A 7,973-nucleotide genomic window follows, 5' to 3' on the forward strand; every position below is an offset into this window, starting at 1 on the left:
GGAAAAAAGCTGTGATTGAAATACTGTCAAAAATAAGAAAATTGACTTCGTGCAGAGAGAAACCATAGAAAAATGTTTGAGGCCGATATGGCAACAAACTACATATATAACAAGGGGCAGTCGCTTCGGAACGGTAGAGGTGCGTTTCCCTAGCGAAGAAATAGCTAGGGAACATTCAACAAGAACGTTGAAGTCGGAAGAAGTAGTTCTTTTACCATTTTATTTAGGAATGAGAACTAGCAGAATAACAGTTACGGACATTCCGCCTGAAATAGATGTGGACTTCATAACAGCAGCGATTCTCTTAGGCAAAAAGGAAGAAATTGCCATTCTTCAGTCTAAAAGATATCGCCCCACGACCTGGTATGGACAAGACTTAGAACTTGTGATCCAAGCGAACCCCTCGGACTTGGAAAAATTGCCAAGCTCCCTCACCATTGGAGATAATACCAGCTTGATGGTAATAGTCGAGGGAAGAAAACCTAGGTGCTATAAATGTGGCGAGAAAGGCTACATAAGGTCGAGCTGCAAGAAGAAGACAGCCAAAGAAAATAGTGCAGAGGCAAGCACGACGCCGAAAACAAGAACTACACTGCTAGAAATAGCAGCTGCATCGCATGCACAAAATACCAAAGAACAGCCAGCAGCGCAAGAAGGCAACAACTAGGAGTGGGTCACCGTGGGACCATCAAAGAGAAGACAGAAATGGAAAGACCCCACCCTCTTCGGATACATAAGACTATGCAATCGTTGCATGAAAAGTGGGCAAAAATTCCGCAAAAGACAATCACAAAGATCCTCAGTTCAATGCCAAAAAGAGTTTCTGAATTAAAAACTGCAAACGGAATGTCAACCAAATACTAAAGTACGTAGTCCTACCTATCGATTACATTGCAAATCTTTGCTTTGCGCATCAAACAAACGAGTTTGAAAATTACAGGTGTGTATTTACCTCTTGCACACCTGTGTATATATATCTTCTATCTTTTACTTCTCCCTGTCATTAAACAGTGGCCACGCTGGGGCAACTCCTTGAAAAACAAATCGGCCCCAGTACTTATTTTTTTTGAAGCCTGGTACTTACTCCTTTTGCCGAACTGCTAAGTTACGGGGATGTAGACAACCAACACTGGTTGTCAAGTAGTGGTGGTGGTCACAAAGACACACAAATATATACATATAATATAGACTGCAATCAGATGTGATCTCACAACTTCTGAATATAGCCCTGGGCTTTACTTTTAACCTTCTATCCTTACCATTAAGGACCTACTGACTCTCTGATGAAGCTTTCGAGTTCAATTTTTGTATATGTCAACTTTAGCACATTGGATACCCAAAGCAGAAACGGCTGTAAGACAAGAGTTGTATTTATCTATTCCCATGGTTGTAATGAATTGCCAGAGCAGCCAACTGGCTTCCGTGCCAGTGGCACGTAAAAGGGCACCATTCGAGCGAGGTCGTTACCAGAGTGGTCTTACTGGCACCTGTGCTGGTGGCACGTAAAAGGGCACCATCCGAGCGTGATCGTTACCAGAGTCGTCTTACTGGCACCTGTGCCAGTGGCACGTAAAAGGGCACCATTCGAGCGTGATCGTTACCAGAGTCGTCTTACTGGCACGTAAAAGGGCACCATTCGAGCGTGATCGTTACCAGAGTCGTCTTACTGGCACCTGTGCCAGTGGCACGTAAAAGGGCACCATTCGAGCGTGATCGTTACCAGAGTCGTCTTACTGGCACCTGTGCCAGTGGCACGTAAAAGGGCACCATTCGAGCGTGATCGTTACCAGAGTCGTCTTACTGGCACCTGTGCCAGTGGCACGTAAAAGGGCACCATTCGAGCATGATCGTTACCAGAGTCGTCTTACTGGCACCTGTGCCAGTGGCACGTAAAAGGGCACCATTCGAGCGTGATCGTTACCAAAGTCGTCTTACTGGCACCTGTGCCAGTGGCACGTAAAAGGGCACCATTCGAGCGTGATCGTTACCAGAGTGGTCTTACTGGCACCTGTGCCAGTGGCACGTAAAAGGGCACCATCCGAGCGTGATCGTTACCAGAGTGGTCTTACTGGCACCTGTGCCGGTGGCACGTAAAAGGGCACCATTCGAGCGTGATCGTTACCAGAGTGGTCTTACTGGCACCTGTGCCAGTGGCACGTAAAAGGGCACCATCCGAGCGTGATCGTTACCAGAGTGGTCTTACTGGCACCTGTGCCGGTGGCACGTAAAAGGGCACCATTTGAGCGTGATCGTTACCAGAGTGGTCTTACTGGCACCTGTGCTGGTGGCACGTAGAAGGGCACCATTCGAGCGTGATCGTTACCAAAGTCGTCTTACTGGCACGTAAAAGGGCACCATTCAAGCGTGCTTGTTACCAAAGTCGTCTTACTGGCACCTGTGCTGGTGGCACATAAAAGGGCACCATTCGAGCGAGGTCGTTGCCACACCAGGGAACAATGGAGTGAGCTACAAGGTATATAAATATTGCCCGAAAATACGTTTGCAGCTATTTGCACTGCTACGAGAACTGTTGAGGAAAAAAGCTGTGATTGAAAAAGATTTAGAGCTTGTGATCCAAGCAAACCCCTCAGACTTAGAAAAATTGCCCAGTTCCCTTACAACTGGAGAAAATACAAGCATGATGGTGGTAGTTGAGGGTAGAAAGCCCAGGTGTTACAAATGTGGCAAGGAAGGCCACATAAGGTCGAGCATGCGTCGAGTTTTGACAAGGCGAACGGAATCTTTTGAGCTGCTTGCCAGCGGTTTCTCGGCGAGTGTTGTACTAGTGGAAGAGAATGTATTCAGACCTTAGCGAGTATGAACTATCCTCATCAGAGGAGGAGCTCGTTAAGGCGGTAAACAGAATGGACGAGCATTTGGAAAGAGCAAAGAGTTTTGCTGACGCGGCAGAGGTAAAGAAAAAGGAAGTAGACCCAACCGAACTGAAGGAGCTGTGTAAGATGACACTGGAGGTGGGAAGTGACGTAAAGTTATTATCCCGGAAAAGGGTTATGGTAAATATGGAAAAGAAGACTATTACCTACATGGTGCACTCAGTGGAGAGTAGGAGTGTGGAGCGGATGAAGATGGAAAAAGTAGAAGCTCTGAAGGGGCTTTCGAAGGAAGTAAGATATATAGCAAAAGGAAGCGGATATGGGACGGTGGTTGTCCAGTTTGGGACAGAAGAGGAGGCAAAGAGGCTGGCAAGTACAACTGCAAAATCTGAGGAACTAGTACTTCTACCCACTTACCTTGGAAGAAAGACTTCCAAGGTGAGGGTAGAAGGAATTCCACCTGATATAAAAGTGGCTTGGGTTGCGGCAGCCGTCCTCGTTGGAAGTGAGGAGGAGATGACTGTCCTCCAAGCCACAGAGACAGAGGAAGGAAGCTACAGAGGAAAAATACTGGAAATGATCATAGAAGCGGAGGCGAAGGAGCTGGAAAATTTGGCGGAAACGGTGACGATGAGAGAAATAGTATTGAGAGTATGGGTAGAGGGCAGAATCCCGCGATGCTTTAAATGTGGCCAAAAAGGCCACATTAGAGCACACTGCCCACTACAGAAGAAAAAGATAGAGGAAAAAACAGATGAACCAGTTGTGGAGACAAAGGAGAGAAAATAGGATGAAAAGAAAGACGGACGAAAGGAGGAAGAATGGATAGTTGCAGAGGGAAGAAGAGGAAGAAAAGAAAGAACACTGAGTGTGATATCGTACCCCAGTCCAACTCCATCCCACCCACTCCCTTTCCCCCACAAGAAAAAAGAGCAGACACCACAGGATTTAGAAAACCCCTCCCCCGGTGAAAAAGGCAGCGAGAGAATGTTGTCATTAAGCGATAGTGAGAGCGGAAATAGAAGGATCAGACCAGGGACTAAAGACGAATTCGGACTCAAAGGCAGCGACTGGTGTTACTCAGAGTGGGGTGAGTAGCAAACTCTTCATATTTTCATTTTCAGATATCATGCATGTTATCATAAACTTAATTTATTTTCTCAGTATCCTTTTATATTTACATATTCTTAATTGTTATTACACACATGTGAGCGAGAACACTTTGAGATATTTTTGGTATCTAACATATGTCAGATACTGCGAGCGCTGCTTCTGATTGGTCAATCCATGGTGATGACCCGAGGTCACGGTGACGGCACTACTTTTGTCATTCATAAGTTAGAACTAAACTTCATTCATTACTTTCACGAGCAGGTAGAATGTAGCCATGTAATTAAACAAACATACTATCTTTTTTTATACCAGATATCACTTAAAGTCATATACACATAAAATATAAACATTTCTGGTGGTAATTCAATTTTTTGTTGCCCAAAAAATCCCAACATATTTCGTCTGCTCGTCGATACTCTTGCAGTGCAGGTAGATCTATGAACGAGATGGCTACTGTTGTCGATATCAAGGTGAATGATTTTGTTAAGATTGATGGTAAAGATGGGGGAAGAGTGTTATCCGTTGTTCAACCTCTTGGAACATACAGAATGTTCAAAGTGAAGATCAATACTGGCCAAGTTCGACAGGTTAACGAAGGTACCTGAAACAGTGTCATCGAACCCTAGATCTAACATCTCTGATGAGGTGTACAATGATCTTCTTCGTGACGATTTCTTTGATGAGAGCAATAATGAACTTGAATTTCAACCGAGGTATAATCATTCTGGAATAGACAAATTCATTCAAGGTAACCAAAATAAAAATACTCTTCGGAAAACAAACTATGATGTTAAACGATTGTTTGCTTTTATGGCAACACGCGTCCAATTGAATCTATCGACAAAAGTGAACTTTGTGACATTCTGTGTACTTTCTTTATCTCGTTACAAAAGCTGGACGGTAGCAACTATGAACCTTCATCTTTGAGGGGAATGTTATCCAGTATTGAAAGATATCTGAAGTCAAAACACTACTCGACGTCACTATTCTCCGACGGGACATTCGTGAAACTACGACGTACGAAAAACAAAGCAAAAGGTGTTGAAAAGTGAAGGAATGCGAAACCTACCTCGACGTGCGGAATCTCTCTCCGACGATGATATCAACAAGCTATGGGAATGTGACCAGCTCGGTCCGAACACACCTGAATCCATCTTCAACACGCTATGGTGGAACAACACCGTTCACTTTGGTATCCGGAGTGTCAAACCTCACAACGACATGCGCTATAAAGTCAGACTATCTTCCTGCGGCATGACATCTTTTACAGTTCCACATTGTGACGTCACTGACGTGAAATCAAGCTGTATTCATGCGCGCTTCAACACGATGCTCAAAAATACCCTCCGTAATGCAAAACAGCTGTATGAAATGAACGCGCAAAAGATTTTCAACCAAAAAATTGACAAAAGCCGGAGTTTAGCCTGCTAAATTTTAGGTTTATCCACTGGGGTGCGAGGTACACAACGGCGGCTGATTGGGTCAGGTCAAAAGCAATTTTGATATAGAAAACGAGTTGGTAGGATACCTGCCAAATTTTAGGTTTATCCACTGGTGTGTGAGGTACACAACAGAGGGTGTGCTTTTCAACACCCCTGCGGAGGCTCAAAAATTTGACCCTAACCCTAACTTTGTTTCTTCCCACCTATGGTGGGCAAAAATTGACAAAAGCCTGAGTGTGTGGGCTGCCACCCGGAATAGAAACTGAATGGATAGAAGATACTTATCTCTTGGGGTCAGGGTGGTGACCCTGCCAGGCTCTTAAATGTAAAAATTTTGCCGGCGGCTGATTGGGTAGGGTCAAAAGCAATTTTGATATAGAAAATGAGTTGGTAGGATACCTGCTAAATTTTAGGTTTATCCACTGGGGTGCGAGGTACACAACGGTGGCTGATTGCGTCAGGTCAAAAGCAATTTTGAATTTATGGACTCAATCGGCAGTGTCTTAGGTCCTTGGCATCTCTCTACCCAACCAAATCTCAAACATCAGAGGACAATTGCTAGTGTTTAAGATTCAAAAGAAGAAATAAACTTTTTTTTCAATGAAGCCATCAGGGTTGGAGGAATACAAGAGAAAAATGAAAACCCTTCAGACAGGGAAACTTAATTAATGATAAACAATTATTGTTATATTTCAGGATGTTGATTCCCTCCTCCCAATTAAACACATGCACGATATACTCCTTCACTTCAGATTTAATATAATTCTTATTTTAGCGTCCTTTGTCTGAAATCTTTCATCACACATCCTGTGACCTCTTCAACAGCTCTCCATCCCATGTGTTTCCTCCAGTTCTGTTTAATCCATTATGTATTATACTGTTTGTATCAGTGCCTTTTGTTTTTCAAAACCTATACACACACACACAAAAGACACACATAAACATACTTAAGACGGAATGAGAAAGAAAAACAGAGAAATAAGAACCGTAAATCCTCGAGTATAATCTACTCTTAAGTATAATACTCGGGATTTTTAGGAGGCTGTACCTCTGAAAAACCTAAACTTTGTGTATAATATGCACCCGTTCTCTAACTTGAGTTGTGTGAAATTAAGCCATCAGCACCTAGTCGAACAAAAACTTCTGCACATGCGTAATACAATAACGGTGATGTTCTTAACTGTTATATGGGAATGTAAATATGTTTGCAAATTGTTTTTGTTACATGTTATTCTGTATTCTGAATACTTTTATTTTAATAAACATTGCTTACTGCAAGTTATGGATGATTCTTTTATGACTTCTTTGCTTTTAGGCTTAGCTTAAGTATTTTCGAGCCCGACATCACAAAATGCATCTGAATAAATATTGCCGGACAGCAAATAGAGACTCGGACATTGCTTAGAAAATACTTTTCATTTTTAACCTCGTATATAGTACGCACTAGGGATTCTGACCTTTAAATTTTGGGGGGAAAATGCGGATTATACTTGAGGATTTACGGTAAATAATAAAAAAAACTAAAAGTTATGGGTACGAACAGTATAGTAAGTAAACCCATATACATATGCACAGGTAGAAATGCAAATGCATGCACAGATATAGAAAGATAGAACGGACTAAACAGAATGGGAGACACATGGGATGGAGAGTTACTGAAGAGGTCACAGGAGACGTGACAAAAGATTTTCAGACAACGGATATAAAATAAGAATGATAAGAAAGCTGAAGAGAAGAACAAATCCATAGGTGTGTGTTTATTTGGCAAGCACAAAAAAAAAAAAAAAAAAAAAAAAGACCACCCCCAAAATATAACGACACCCGTTTCGACAGGATTTCACATCAGTAATCTTGCGGAAAACAAATGCATAAATGTAACAATTAAACAATTAACAATGTCATATAATAAGGTTTGCAACAGGTTTTTATGTTATTTCTTTTGTTTTTGCCACAATCCCACTGATGATGGCGGGACCCAACAAAATATGGTTTCACTTATTTGTCTGTGTGTGAACATATATACATAGCTATAATATATACACATGCATTTATGTGTATATATAATAGATATACGTTTTCTGTGTGTATACATGTATGTATGTGTTATGTGCATTTGTTACTCTTACTCTTTTACATGTTCCAGTCATCTGACTGTGGCCATGCTGGAGCACTGCCTTTTTAGTCGAGCAAATCGACCCCAGGACTTATTCTTTGTAATCCTAGTACTTATTCTCTTTTTTTCATTTGCCAAACCGCTAAGTTACGGGGATGTAAACAAAGACACACAAACATATATATATATACGACGGGCTTCTTTTCAGTTTCCATCTACCAAATCCACTCACAAGGCTTTGGTCGGCCCGAGGCTATAGTAGAAGACACTTGCCCAAGATGTCATGCAGTGGGACTGAACCTGGAACCTTGTGGTTGGTAAGCAAGCTACTTACCACACAGCCACTCCTGCGCCTATATATATATATATATATATATATATACGACGGGCTTCTTTCAGTTTCCGTCTACCAAATCCACCCACAAGGCTTTGGTTGGCCTGAGGCTATAGTAAAAGACACTTGCCCAAGAT

This window comes from Octopus sinensis, linkage group LG29 (genome assembly GCF_006345805.1).
Source record: "Octopus sinensis linkage group LG29, ASM634580v1, whole genome shotgun sequence".
Lineage (NCBI taxonomy): Eukaryota > Metazoa > Mollusca > Cephalopoda > Octopoda > Octopodidae > Octopus > Octopus sinensis.